The 16,096-nt window shown below is 43.5% G+C and overlaps 1 protein-coding gene across 4 annotated transcripts in view; it reads right to left on the minus strand.

Moving 5' to 3' along the window:
* FAM3C (FAM3 metabolism regulating signaling molecule C) overlaps positions 1-16,096 on the minus strand; it is a 115,703-nt gene that overhangs the window by 39,839 nt on the left and 59,768 nt on the right. The window lies entirely within an intron of this gene.

A 16,096-nucleotide genomic window follows, 5' to 3' on the forward strand; every position in this document is an offset into this window, starting at 1 on the left:
ATACACAGTGGGGATCGACCGTTTGGGCACCCCGGCTAAAAATTTGTATTAATGTGCATAAAGAAGCCAAGGAAAGATGGAAAAATCTCCAAAAGGCATCAAATTACAGATTAGACATTCTTATAATATGTCAACAAAATTTAGATTTTATTTCCATCATTTACACTTTCAAAATAACAGAAAACAAAAAAATGGCGTCTGCAAAAGTTTGGGCACCCTGCAGAGTTAATATCTTGTACTTCCCCCTTTGGCAAGTATCACAGCTTGTAAACGCTTTTTGTAGCCAGCCAAGAGTCTTTCAATTCTTGTTTGAGGTATCTTTGTCCATTCTTCCTTACAAAAGTCTTCCGGTTCTTTAAAATTTCTGGGCTGTCTGTCACGCACTGCTCTTTTAAGGTCTATCCATAGATTTTCAATTATGTTGAGGTCAAGAGATTGTGAAGGCCATGGCAAAACCTTCAGTTTACGCCTCTTGATGTAATCCCCCATGGATTTCGAGGTGTGTTTAGGATCATTAGCCATTTGTGGAAGCCATCCTCTCTTTAACTTCAGCTTTTTCACAGAAGGCATCAAGTTACCATCCAAAATTTGCTGAAATTTGATTGAATCCATTTTTCCTTCTACTCGTGAGATGTTCCCTGTGCCACTGGCTGCAACACAACCCTAAAGCATGATTGATCCAACCCCATGCTTAACAGTTGGACAGAGGTTCTTTTCATTAAATTCTGTGCCCCTTCTTCTCCAAACGTACCTTTGCTCATTCCGGCCAAAAAGTTCAATTTTAACCTCATCAGTCCACAGAACTTGTTTTCAAAATGCATCAGGCTTGTCTATATGTTCATTTGCAAAGTTCAAACGATGATTTTTGTGGTGAGGACGTAGAAGAGGTTTTCTTCTGATGACTCTTCCATGAAGACCATATTTGTACAAGTATCTCTTTATATTGGAATAGTGTACCACAACTCCAGTGTCTGCCAGATCTTTCTGGAGGGATCGTGCAGTCAAAACGTGGGTTTTGAATTGTTTTTCTCACAATCCTGCGAGCTGTTCTGTCTGATATTTTTCTTGGTCTTCCAGATCTTGCTTTAACTTCCACTGTTCCTGATGACTGCCATTTCTTAATTACATTCCGAACAGAGGATACCGACATCTGAAAATGCTTTGCTATCTTCTTATAGCCTTCTCCAGCTTTGTGAGCGTCAACTATTTTCAGTTTCAGTTTTCTAGACAACTGCTTAGAAGAACCCATGGTGCTGATTGTTGGGGCAAGGTCAGATGAGTTTGGGCAATTAAAACCTTTGAGATTGACATCACCTGGTCTTCCCAGAGGATGATTGAGAACAATCCATGACACTGGCAGGTCTCAGCTTGGCAAAGGGGGCAGTGCATGCTATAAATTCTGCAGGGTGCCCAAACTTTTGCAGACGCCATTTTTTTGTTTTCTGTTATTTTGAAAGTGTAAATGATGGAAATAAAATCTAACTTTTGTTGACATATTATAAGAATGTCTAATCTGTAATTTGATGCCTTTTGGAGATTTTTCCATCTTTCCTTTGCTTCTTTATGCACATTAATACAAATTTTTAGCTGGGGTGCCCAAACGTTCGATCCCCACTGCATACACACACATACAGTTGTGGCCAAAATTATTCAACCCCCAATGCTGTAAAGGGGTTTAGGGACTATAGTGTACATTTGGAATTGTATTCAGAATCAAATCCTACAAGGACGTTGTAACTACCCAAATGCAACTAAAATGACATCAATTGTTTATGTAATACAGTAGTAAATGGTTCTTATGTGGTTTCTTCATTGCCACAATTATTCAACCCCTTAAAGACTACCACTCTGAAGAACAGAGGTTCATACAGGTGCTTTCCATCAGGTATTGAAAACACCTGTGGATGTCACCGAGCAGCAATCAAGCATAATAAGCACCAATTAGGCAGCTTTAAAATGACTGTGATACTCAGCTCCTTCTAGACATTTACTGGTGTGGTTACAAACATGGTGAAGGCAAGAGAATGGTCCAGGAAGACAAGAGAAGAGGTGATTTCTCTTCACAGGAAGGGCAATGGCTATAAGAAGATTGCAAAGATGTTAAACATACCAAGAGACACCTTAGGAAGCATCATTCGCAAATTCAAGGCAAAGGGCACTGTTGAAACGCTACCTGGTCGTGGCAGAAAGAAGATGCTGACTTCGACTGCTGTGCGCTACCTGAAGCGTAGAGTGGAGAGAAGTCCCCGTGTGACTGCTGAGGAACTGAGAAAAGATTTGTCAGATGTGGGTACAGAAGTTTCAGCCCAGACAATAAGACGCACACTGCGTAATGAAGGCCTCCGTGCCAGAACTCCCAGGCGTACCCCCTTGCTGTCTCCAAAGAATAAGAAGAGTCGACTGCAGTATGCCAAAAGCCATGTGGACAAACCACAAAAGTTGTGGGATAGTGTTCTGTGGACTGATGAAACAAAATTAGAACTGTTTGGGCCCATGGATCAACGCTATGTTTGGAGGAGGAAGAACAAGGCCTATGATGAAAAGAACACCTTGCCTACTGTGAAGCATGGTGGAGGGTCAATCATGCTTTGGGGCTGTTTTGCTTCTGCAGGTACAGGGAAGCTTCAGCGTGTGCAAGGTACCATGAATTCTCTTCAGTACCAGGAGATATTGGATGGAAACGTGATGCAGTCCGTCACACACCTGAGGCTTGGGAGACGTTGGACCTTTCAACAGGACAATGATCCCAAGCATACCTCCAAGTCCACTAGAGCATGGTTGCAGAGGAAAGGCTGGAACATTTTGGAGTGGCCATCGCAGTCACCAGACTTAAATCCGATTGAGAACCTCTGGTGGGACTTAAAGAAAGCAGTTGCAGTGCGCAAGCCTAAGAATGTGACTGAACTGGAGGCCTTTGCCCATGAAGAATGGGCGAAGATACCCGTAGATCGCTGCAAGACACTTGTGTCAAGCTATGCTTCACGTTTAAAAGCTGTTATAACTGTAAAAGGATGCTGTACTAAGTACTAAGATTGAATGTCACTTGGGGGTTGAATAAAACTGATAATGCTGTGAGCACAGAAAAGACATTTGTGGTTATTTCATTATAACTGTTATGTTATATTTGTCTGACCTACAAGTGCCTCTTTAATGTAAATGTAAGCAAGATGACTGAATGATCAAAAGCAATGTCAAACTGGCCAAAACACTCAATTTCAGTGGGGGTTGAATAATTTTGGCCACAACTGTATATATATATACACACACACACACACACACACACACACTGTATATACACACACATGCATAGATACACACACAGCATATACTGTATGTATTTTGCACAAAGTGCTTATTTGTGAGGACCCTCCTAGACTTTATGAATAGGTACCGTACTTGTGTGAAACCCATCAAGGTTCTTGTTCTGTTGATATTGTTTAGCTGTGCATACATTTTATACAATAAACCTACAACTTTGCAGAGAACTATATGTATTCATTGTTTTGAAGTATAATTGTGCATGTCAGGACGGGGCAAGATCTGAAACCTCCAGTTTCTCATGTTTTAGGGCAGGGGTGTCAAACTCAATTTCTTCATGGGCCGCATCAGCATTATGGTTGCCGTCAAAAGGGCTGGTTGTATCTTTAAGACTAGATGTTCAGAGCCCCCCGATCACGCTTACATCAGATGTGAAGAGCCCCCCACCATCCCTTACATCACAGTGTACCCCCTGACCTTGAGTTGCGACTGGGAAGAGTCTGGGGAAGAAGCTGGGCAGCAGAAAGTGCAGGGTCTGGAGCAGGACCAAAGGAGGGCTGGAGTCTGCTGCCAGAGTCTGCTAAATGCTGAGACCAGGGGAGGCGGAGACGAGGGAGTGCTGTGGCTGCAAAGAGAAGTGCAGGATCTGGTAGAAGAGTTCTGTCCTACTCTATACTGCTAATTGCTGAGACAAGGATAGGGCAGAGATGAGAAGGGGGTGCTGCAGCTGCAGGAGAGGTGTGAGGGCCACATGATTCAGCCCTCTGGCCTGGTGTTTGACACATGCTTTAGGGCATCTAATATACATAATGTATATACACACACATTTTATATTAAATACACACACACACACTCTAACCACTTGCCTACCAGGCACTTTTACCCCTTTCGTGCCCAGGCCAATTTTCAGCTTTTAGTGCTGTCGCATTTTGAATGACAAGTACACGGTCATGCAACACTGTACCCATATGAAATTTTTATAATTTTTTTGCACACAAACCGAGCTTTCTTTTGGTGGTATTTAATCACCACTAGGTGTTTTATTTTTTGCACTATAAACAAAGAAAGAGCAAAAAAAAAAGTCTCTTTGTTTCTATTATAATATTTTGCAAACAGGTAATTTTTCTCCTTCACTGATGTGCATTGATAAGACTGCACTGACAGGCAGCACTGATGAGCACTGATAGGTAGCACAGATATGCAGCAATGATGGGCACTGATGGGAGCAACTGCTGGGCAGCACTGATCATCAGTGCAGATGGTCCTCTGTGTCATTTGCCGGTTATCGGCAGTACTTTCCTAACGCTGTGACAGTGAAAGTGCAGCCGATAACCGGCAACAGTATTTACATTGTGATCTGCTGTGTCATTGGACACAGCTGATCAAGGCCGCTGTGATTGGCCTTTTACCTAATCATGTGATCAGCTGTGCCCGTAGGACACAGTGATCACGGGGAGCGCACCGCTGGGGGCACACAGGAGGGCGTGTTCTGGGAGGACATCATTCGGCAATAGCGCGGTTGGCAACGTGTGTGTGTGTGTGTATATAAAGATATATATATTTTTTTAAATTATTATTTATTTATATTTATTATTAAAACACGCTGCATATATACAGTCACCGGCTTCTTTATTAGGTACACCTGTTCAATTGCTTGGTAACACAGATTTATAATCAGCCAATCACATGGCGACAACTCAATGCATTTAGGCATGTAGACGTGGTGAAGATAACTTGCTGAAATTCAAAGTGAGCTTTAAAATGGGGAAGAAAGGGGATTTAAGTGATTTTGAACATGGCATGATTATTGGTGCCAGACAGGCTGGTGTGAATTTTTCAAAAACTGCAGATCTACTGGGATTTTCATGCACAACCATCTCCAGGGTTTACAGAGAATGGTCCAAAAAATAGAAAATATCCAGTGAATGGCAGTTGTGTGAACGAAAATGCCTTGCTGTTATCAGAGGAGAATGGGCAGACTGGCTGCTGCGACATTCAGATGGTAGGGTTGGAATTTAGTGTAAACAATATGAAAGCATGGATCCATCCTGCCTTGTATAAACGGTTCTGGCCGGTGGTGGTGGTTTAATGGAGTGGGGGACTTAAAAAGGAAGACTGAGATGACTATTAACAGTAGATGCATTCATGCAGATGAAAAAAAAAAGTTCACGAACAGTGCAAGTTCTCAAATTTTCTGGAAAGACAGCTGATGCTTAGGGTTAGGTCTATATGTAGAGACAGAACTTGCTTTGTAAATGCTAGTCTGAAGAATGTCATGTTTAGCATGCCTGTTGAGATTGTTTAAAAAGTGTTGTACAAGTTCAAACTGTCTTTCCCGCCAAAAGATTTGTAATTTAGCCACTCATGTAAATCAGGTACCACTGCAAGAAAATATAGCCAATCTACCTCCATTTCATCAGTAGCAACACAGATAAAACAAAAGTCACAAAAAAAAATAAAATAAAAAAAACACGCATACAGCCTGCTTACTGGACAATGAAGGACCAGGAGAACACTAATGAGGTCAGTGCTGCCCTTCCTTCTCTTAGCTGGAAACACTGTTCAACAGGTAAAAAGTTTTGGGCATAAAATTAGCTAATCTTACATAATTTTGGGGTGCTGAAAACGAAAATGACCCTAAAAAATGTTGATTGGCTCTAGTTTCCATGATATATTCACCCATCTAATGACGTAAGCCATTCAAAATGATGATGCAACTTCAGCTGCATATTGCGCAATTGATACTGGTGACCAATAGAAAATTGCATGTATACTGAGATGATGCAATATTAGCCTTTAATTGCATCACTTCACTGCATAAAAGCTGCAGTATCTGTAGCTGATTGTAGTTCGACAGCGTCTTTACATTTCGTTTTATGCTTATATAGGCTACTCAGTAATGCCTCGAACTTGTGTGAATAAAGCAGATAATTTCTGCTATATCTGCGGTAAAATAACTTTTATCTCAAAAAAAGGAGGATAACAGGAATGATTAAGAAAGCCTACAACTTGTATTTTGGCTGCAAGATAGGAGACCAGGACAAGAGCTGGGCACCACATATATGCTGCAATTCTTGTGGGACGGCACTGGAGCAATGGTTGAATGGAAAAAAGGCATCTATGCCTTTCGCTGTGCCAATGATTTAGCCAACAGATCATGTTAGTAATTGTTACTTTTGTATGGTGCCTCCAATTGTAAAAGGGCTAAATAAGAAGAAAAAGTTATCTGTGCACTATCCAAATATTCCATCGGCAATACGTCCAGTTCCTCATGGAGAGGGGCTACCAATTCCTAAAGCACCAGAATCCTTCGTGGTTGAGTCAAGTGAGGAAGAACCTGAAGCGTGTAGTCACGTGCAGTTGTAAGAGATAGCCCTTTCCTCGAATACAAGAGAAAAGCCAAGAGAAGCAAAACCGACACAAACTGAAGACAAAACTAGTGAGAATCCTAAGTATTAAAATGATTCAACTTAGCTTATGGCTATAATTTTTCTTGGTAATCCTATGCAATATATTATGCCATTTAGGCTTTGTTATGTAGTCAATATCACTTGCTTTATATTTGTGGAAAGACATCTATCTATATAATTATTGTGCATTATGCAGTCATTACGCCTATAGTAGAAAACTTTCCGTTTACAGAAAAACTAGAGCCAATTGACAAATTTCATTGTTATATTTGAACTCAGAATGTGAAATTCATTAAGAAATGGATCCTTTTGTTTCCAAAACTGGCAAAAAATAAAAATTTGTTGAACAGTGAAATTGATACACAGTAGAGAAGTGGAAGTTGATATTAAGACAGATTTAGGCACTTCTGCCAGCTAGATGTACAACTACATAATTAAACCAGCACTTTAATGGATTTAATAAATGAGGATTGATGTGTTTGAATGCCTTGTAGCTGCTTAACAGGGCCTATGAGCATTCAATCAACTACAAACTGTATCAGACTGTTCCACATTTTAAAAATGCACATTATACCTGATTGTTATTTGAAAGTCAAAATCAACAAAAAGTAAAAAGAATGCATTGTAAGTGCATTTAAAATGCATCTGCAATGCTCATGTATACTAGGGAGAGCAAGGAAGAGGTAGGAATAAGGAAGGTAGGAGGAAGGAATAACGCTGGTAACATTAGCTGTGTAAAGTCACGTTAAAAACGGGAATTTTTCAGCATTTTTTAATTCGTGTTTACCGGCGTTTTTTTCAAGTTTGCGGGGTTTTTTTTAGAGGTTTTTTGGACCAAAAAAAAAACTTTTTTTAGTAAAAAAAAAGTTCAAAAACGCAGGTGTGCCGCGATTTACTGCATTTTGCACCGTTAGGAGCGTTTTTACAGCTAAAAAACTCTTCTAGAAACCCACTAGTTCTGGATGAGAGTCACATGGAAACAGACAGCCCATAAGGCTAGGTTCACATCTGTGTGGGTGGTGCCGCTGTGGATCCGCACAAAATTCTGTGCAGCCGCACCACCCTCACAGAATGCGGATCCGCAGGCGGGTGCCATTAATTCTAATGGCAAGCCGCCCGCACAAATAGCAACTGCAATGGGGACCGAGGTTCCCGTGCAGGCTGCGTTTTCAGAAGATGTGCAGGGACTTCTTCCCTGCGTGTCTCAGGGCACGGGAGTCCATTCAAATGAATGGGCTCTCGTGCAAAACGCGGCCCGCAGGAACGTGAATATGTGAACCAGGGGTAAAGGACAGTGGGCTGTGTCTGCTCCGCATGCCGGCTGAGCGGTGTCCATTTCCCCCCTTGAACTGGCTGATGCTGGAATCACTTCTAGACACCTGCTCCGTCCTTTCATCTGCCAGTGGGGTGACTCCTTTTCTCATCTCCAGCTTGGAGTGGCACCAGAAGGTATTTCTATTAATATGTTTGTTTAAAAATAACCTTTAATATATTTTAAAGCAGTAGTAAACTGCATCCAAAAAAATTATTAAAAAAACAAAACAAACAAAAATCCTGCAAAGTAAAGGCATAGTGTGCTTGTATGCATTGCATACGAGCACATTATGAAGGACTTACCTTGAAACGAAGCCCTCCACTGGAGCGCTGCCACAGCTTCCCTCTTTACCCGATCTTCCTTCCGGGTTCGCAAGCTCTGGCCGGCTGACCGGCCGAGTCACCATGACCTCCCGCATGTGCGCAGGAGTCTGGGGCCACGGCACAGTGCTCTGAAGGAACGGCATACCCTTCAGAGTGCGTGCGCCAGCTATCAAAAAGGTCTAATATCGCCTAAACGGTGCACGTTCAGGAGATATTCATTGTACCTATAGCTAAGATTTATTAGAAGCTCACCTGTAGGTAAAATGATTACAGAACAGTTTACTGCCACTTCAAGCTTTGGAAAGCTAGACTAAATAGGGAAGTAATGGCAAAAACAATAAGTTAAGAATAAGACAAGATTCAAGTTCACCTTCCACATTCTTAGGCTTCACGTCTTACAACTTCTGACTGGAAAAAGGAACCCATAAACACAACAAATGCTTACCTGGAAGTCTATTTGTTATTGTAAAGGTTCAGAGACTACAGAGAAAGGCACAATACCACTAGAGGTGATTTCCTGATGGAGATTTGTACAGTGCGGATGACAAAACATCACGTCGTGCCATTAGTGTGCCACCAAATTTGGTTTTCCAGGGGGATATTTCATAAAAAATACCCCCCCCCCCATGCAGTTGCAGGGTATTTACAATGTGAGGGGAATAATACTCCTACACTACGGGGGGACGTTCTCATATCCTAAACACCCATTTGTAACAAAGAGAGGATATCACTATCGATTTTTTGTTATACCCCAAACCATGCCATTCATAAAAGAAAAAAAAAAAAAAGTGGGGGTGGGGGGACTGTGGTATGGTGCCAACACAGCCTCACTGAGTTCTGTTTTCTTTTTTTTTTGTTTATTTAAATATTTATTCCTTTTTCAGGTAAACAAGTTATACAAACATACTCACTTAGTTCTGTTTAACAGGACAGAAAGAGCTGCACGATTGGAGGAGAACCAGTCATGTGACTGACAGGACATATGACCAGGCTCTCCTGCTGTTTTTTTTTTTTTTTTTTAATGTCCAATTTTTTTTTTTTATACAGAACTTGTATTTACTTGTAGTGCCCTCCACCAGCTTCAGAGTCCCCAAGGCAGCAGAGACAGTAGGCCCTTGTGGGTCTTAGCACCAATCATGGGTTGTAAAAATGAATGTTTCTCCAGGACTTAACCCATTTCCAGTCCTATGACCACTGTGATTGGCTGTCATAGTGGTCACATGATCAGAAGGCAGTCCCTCTGGTTCTGGTTCCTGATAACTAGTTCAGGTCACAGCTTGGCCTCCATGTTGGAAGCGTGCACTCGACACAGAAACCTCTGATGCCCAGACGCATGTGCAGTGTGTGGGGGTTAAACTCACCCTCTTGGCCTCTGCTTATGTGTATTACGTGGGCGGCAAGAAGTTAAAGGGTAGGTTAACCAACAATGGACTTCTCTTATGTGCGTCCATTTTTCTATACCATTGAAAGCTTTTTGTTATTTAGGTTTGGTAAGGGCAACAAAAATACTTGCTGATAATGTGAAAGATCCAATGAGCTCCCAAATTCCTGTGCGTTGTACCTGCACTGTACTTATCAATTAGCTGTGTTCCCAACTCTCTACAGACTACAGAAGCCCCAAGAAAAAAGGAATGAGGGAGGCGTTCTGTAGTTCTTATATACTCCCTGTCCTACATTTTAAGCACTTCAAGTCCGGACACTTTCACCCCCTTCCTGTCCAGGCCAATTGTCAGCTTTCAGTGCTTTCACACTTTGAATGACAATTGTGCGGTCATGCAACACTGTACCCATATGAATTTTTTAGCATTTTTTTGAGACAGAAAAAACTTTTATTTGAAAACAAAAGTGTTTTTCTTATAAAATTTTGCAAATAAATAATCTTTCATAAATCTTGGACAAAATGTATTCAGCTATCTTTTTAGTTAAAAAACAAAAACAAATTAGTTTATAACCAAAAATTATAATTTTTTTAAAAATATTTTTTACTTTTTTGTATTTGTTTTTTTAAACACACTGTCACCCTAGCAGTACAGTGTCACCATAGGGACACTGTACTACTTGCGGGGAGTGATTTAGACTTTTTTTTTTTTCTACACGGATTGCTCTTACACCCATAAAGGCTGTAAAAACAATCATTTTTCCTCTCTGGCTGCATTCTTGCAGCCATTGAGAAATACTGTGAGAGCTGTGATTGGCCAATCAGTGATCACATGAATCGGGACCTCACATAAAAGGTCCCGTACAGGGATCAGTGTTCCGCTGTGTCCGGAGGACACAGTGAGCACCGGATCGCAGTGCTGTGCACTCCCAGGGAGCAAGCACAGGCAGGGAAGCGGAATGACATTTATAAATGGCCACCCACTCCTGCACTGTTCCCATCTGGCCGTTTATGTACATGGGCTGGATGGGAAGTGGTTAGAAAGACTCAGTTATGGGAGAAAGAGGAGGCAAAGTGTTGCAGTTACTTGCAGCAGACTCCCAGACATCCTGTAAGAGTCCAATGATGGGTCGTTCTGACAGGCAAAGCTTTGACAGTTCTGGGTAGTGCCGATGCATGCCACTAAACCCCACCGCCACGGGAGGGCTAACTGGCCAATAGCAATAATCAGAGGGTAGGAAGGGCTAGGCACAATCAGGCACTATCAAGAAGTATCAACATTTTGCCTGTCAGTGCAGCTTGGGGGTCAGCCACGATTGGAAGATTTCGAAGGGTTGTTGTAAAGTATGTATAGGTATTCATGGTGCCAGATCTTCATACCTGCAGCAGTTTGCATCTCCATCACTGTGCTTAGACTCTGATTTCCTATGAAGAGTGTGTCACACATCATCAACCAGTCATTAGGACAAGGGTGAAAGGACAAATGGGTGTCTCTTGACAATGCAGTTAGACTGGAATAGATCCTAGCAACCTGACTGTATGTTACAGGGCAGCCATGGTTACCAGTAGAAGAGACAGCAATGTACTAGTCATATACGTTGTTCCTGACTATTTTGTAATTTAGCCCACAATGTCTAAGGGCTCCTTTGCACTTTGCGGTCAGGGACACTAAAAACAGGTGGTTCAGCTGCATTTTTACTACCCCCTTATGCTGAAAAAGGTTAGTCAGTTAGAGTTGTACACCATCCTGTGGCAAAAATGATACCCTGTCGTGTTTAGCTGGCAATACTGAAGCAAAAGATGACCCATTCCAAAAAAATAGAACTGTGCCACAACTGCATCTGTGAGTGGTGGGATCACATTTACAGGGTTAAACCAGGTAGTGCCATGGCAACTGCCTCTGAAAAGTGAAGCACCACAGGTCACTTTTCAGAGGGGTGGCAAAGGCTGTTTCAAACGGTTTCAAATTTGGGGCTTACTTGTGAAAAATAGTACTGCAATCACTGGTGGCCATGCAGCATTCCTGAAAAGGATCTCTGTATGTAATAAACTTCTGTTGTACAAAACAACAGACAACAAATTCACCTAGCTGTAACACACAGTTACTATTTATTTTTAACCTAAACATTTCCCACCAAATCATTATCACAAATGACAACTGTTAACACACACACACGTCAGGTTTCCATCAAACGATGGGGCATCCTTACATTCCTAACACACTACCCAGTCCATATCAGTATAGATATCGAGCATGATATTCCCCATTCAGATCTGATGTGTTTTCAAAGTGTTCCTTTCATTTTTTTGAGCAGTGTGTGTATGTATGTATGTATGTGTATCTATAGCTATCTGAATGCAAAGACACCCGGAAAACCAAAGTGAAAAAATGATGCAGCAGGCTAATCCATTTTGCTGAAATTTCATTGCAGCAACTCAAAATGGTACTCAGTAGTTTGTATGGCCCACACATGCTTGTATGGATGCCTGACAACGTCGGGGCATGCTCCTAATGAGACGACAGATGGTGTCCTGGTGTATTTCCTCCCAGATCTGGACCAGGGCACCACTGAGCTCCTGGACAGCCTGAGGTGCAACCTGTGGCGTCAGATGAACTGAAACACGATATCCCAGAGGTGTTCTGTTAGATTTAGGTCAGGCGAGCGTGAGGCCATAGTATCAATTCCTTCATCCTCCGGGAATTACCTGCATACTCTCGCCACATGAGGCCTAGCATTTTCGTGCACCTGGAGGAACCCAGGACCCACTACACCAGTGGAGGGTCTGACAATGGGTCCAAGGATTTCATCCCAATACCTAATAGCAGTAAGGGTGCCATTGTCTAGCCTGTAGAGGTCTGTGCATCCCTCCATGGATATGCCTCCCCAGACCATCACTGGCCCACCACCAAAACGATCATGCTAAATGTTGTTACAGGCAGCATAGCGTTCTCCATGGCTTCTCCAGACCCTTTTCATGTTGGTCACATGTGCTCAAGGTGAATCTGCTCTCATCTGTGAAAATCACAGGATGCCAGTGGCGGACCTGCCAATTCTAGTGTTCAATGGTAAATGCCAATAGAGCTCTATGGTGCCAGGCAGTGAGCACAGGGCCCACTAGAGGACGTCGGGCCCTCAGGCCACCCTCATGAAGTCTGTTTCTGATTGTTTGGCCAGAGACATTCACACCAGTGGCCTGCTGGAGGTCATTCAGTAGGGCTCTGGCAGTGCTCATCTTGTTCCTCCTTGGACAAAGGAGCAGATACCGGTCCTGCTGATGGGTTAATGACCTTCTATGGCCCTGTCCATCTCTCCTAGAGTAACTGCCTGTCTCCTGGAATCTCCTCCATGTTCTTGAGACTGTGCTGGGAGACACAGCAAACCTTCCGGCAATGGAAAGTATTGATGTGCCATCCTGGTGGAGTTGGACTGCCTGTGCAACCTCTATAGGGTCCAGATGTATTGCCTCATGGTACCACTTGTGACACTGACCCTAGTCAAATTTAAAACTAGTTAAAAACAGTCAAAAAAGAGGAGTAGGGAAAACAATGGCAGTGGCCTCCACCTGTAAAACCCATCTAGTGCACCTGTTAATTTCATTAACACCAAAGAAGCTGACACTGATTAACAACCGCCTCTGCTACTTAACTGACCAGATCAATATCCCAGGAGTTTAATTGACTTGATGCTATATTCTGATTAAAAGTCTTCTTTAGTTTATTTGAGCAGTGTACACACACACACACACTATATACAACCCTGGCCAAAAGTCTGCTGCCTCAGTTTTTATGATGGCAATTTGAAGAGTGTTCCGATGAATTGCAATTATTTGCAAAGTCCCTCTTTGCCATGAAAATGAACTAAAAAAAAATGTCCAATGCATTTCAGCCCTGCCACAAAAGGACCAGCTGACATCATGTCAGTGATTCTCTCAACACAGGTGTCAGTGTTGACAAGGATAAGGCTGGAGAGCACTCTGTCACTCTGAGTTACAATAACAGACTTGAAGCTTTAAAAGGAGGGTGGTGCTTGAAATCATTGTTCTTCCTCTGTTAACCATGGTTACCTGCAAGGAAACACGTGCAGTCAGCATTGCTTTGCAAAAAAGGGATTCACAGGCAAGGATATTACTGCTACTAAGATTGCACCTAAATCAACCATTTATCTGATCAAGAACTTCAAGAAGAGAGATTCAATAATTGTGAAGAAGGCTTCAGGGTGCCCAAGAAAGTCCAGCAAGCGCCAGGACTATCTCCTAAAGTTGATTCAGCTGCGGGATTGTGGCAACACAAGTGCAGAGATTGCTCAGGAATGGCAGCAGGCAGGTGTGAGTGCATCTGCACGCACAGTGAGGCAAAGACTTTTAGAGGATAGCCTGATGTCAAGGAGGCAGCAAAGAAGCCACTTCTCTCCACGAAAAACATCAGGGACAGACTAATATTCTACAAAACGTACAGGGATTGGACTGCTGGGGACTGGGGTAAAGTCATTTTCTCTGACAAATCCCGTTTCAGATTGGGGCATCCAGAAAAAACCTTGTCCGGAGAAAATGTGAACACTACTATCAGTCCTGTGTCATGCCAACAGTAAAGCATCCTGAGACCATTCATGTGTGGGGTTGCCTCTCAGCCAAGGGAGTGGGCTCACTCACAATTTTGCCTAAGAACACAGCCATGAATAAAGAATGGTACAAAAACATCCCCCAAGAGCAACTTCTCCCAACCATCCAAGAACAGTTTGGTGATAAACAATGCTTTTTCTAGCATGATGGAGCACCTTTCTATAAGGCAAAAGTAATAACTAAGGGGTTTGGGGAACAAAACATCAAAATTTTGGGTCCGTGGCAAGGAAACTCCCCAGACCCTAATCTTATCAAGAACTAGAATTATTAAATTTTATAAAGTTTTATATATTCCAAAAAAGGTGCATGTATAAAAAGGTCCATTTTATCCACCTTTCTTGGTGATGACACAGGAGGGATTTTTATCTAGAGATTGTATTGCAAAAAGGTTTAAAAACCCATTACAGGAGGCGCTCGTGAGCAGCGTAGGGAATGGCCACCTCACCTCTGCGCTCCTCCGCCGCCGGGCACATTTCCTCAATCGGCCTCCTGGGGAGCCAGTTCAGTCCCCCACCTTTGTCCTCACTCTCTGCTGCTGACCCCCTGCTACCATAGGAAAAAAAAAAAAATGGCCTTCCACGCCTCCAGTGCTCGTTTTCAGATGCGGCCTACTCGTCAGCAGAAGCCCTGGCCTCGATTTTGGCCACATCCGCGCCGCTACCCTCGGGCTGCCCAGACGTCTCCTCAGACATGGAGAGCCTACCAGATAACCCTGCAGACCTCCTACAGCCCCCTATGCCAGACACCGACCCCCCACAGCCCTCCTTGCGGGCCGCAGCCCACCCACAGCCCCCCTTGCGGGCCGCAGCCCACGCACAGCCCCCCTTGCGGGCCGCAGCCCACGCACAGCCCCCCTTGCGGGCCGCAGCCCACGCACAGCCCCCCTTGCGGGCCGCAGCCCTCCTGGCCAGGTTTAAGACCATGCTGAGCAGGAGCTTCACACTGCCACCTCCAGACGAGCGACTCATCTCACCAAGGAAATTTGCGAATTGAGAAGCCGCACTGATGTCCTTGAAGATAAGATGGACGCCGCGGCATGATCGAAAATCATGAATAGGACCTTTCAGATCGGAGAAGAGAGCTTGACACGGCTCTCTTGCACTTGGAAGATTTTGAGAATAGGTCCCGTTGGGGTAATCTTCGCCTGCGTGGCCTGCCCGAAGCCATCGTTGACCTCACACCCATTGCTACCGTGCTTTTTCAAGAGTTGGATCCGGCGACACCGATAGACCATCTGGAGTTCGATCACATTCATCGGGCCCTGGGTCCGAGAGGTTACATCAGTCCTCCTGAACCGTTACATCAAGTACCAATGGGGCTTTCCATTTAAGCTTACGTTCGCGTACCAAGGTCGGAGCCATGTTGTCCACAATCCGGAAGAGGCCACGTCGACCCTGGAGGCGCTACACCTTCTGCCCTCGCGGGATACCTCTGACAGCCAGTGCGGCCCTCCGGTTCCCATCCTCCATCTAAGCTGGGGCGTATATGGGAGAAAGTTGATAGCCATAAACGCTCCCTCCCTAGAACCCCTCCGTTGTCCGGATCCTCCCGCTCCAATCCAGGTTGAGTACAGTTGGATGGGTAAGACTTTTCACATGGCTTGATCCACTGCCGTGACTCTCCGCGTTTCTTATGGTTCTTATGTTAGGCGAACTTTTCGTATGTTTTTGATGTTGCTTATTTTTAGTTTTACAGTTTGAAATATTCTTCTATACAATACTGGTCTTTACTGGTGGTTTAAGTTGAGTCTTTCATTTTTTTGGTGTTTTTGTCTCCGCTAATTTTTCTGTTA

Source organism: Staurois parvus, unplaced genomic scaffold, assembly GCF_062004578.1.
Source record: "Staurois parvus isolate SC_StPar_1 unplaced genomic scaffold, SC_StPar_1.0 ptg000120l, whole genome shotgun sequence".
NCBI classification, from domain to species: domain Eukaryota; kingdom Metazoa; phylum Chordata; class Amphibia; order Anura; family Ranidae; genus Staurois; species Staurois parvus.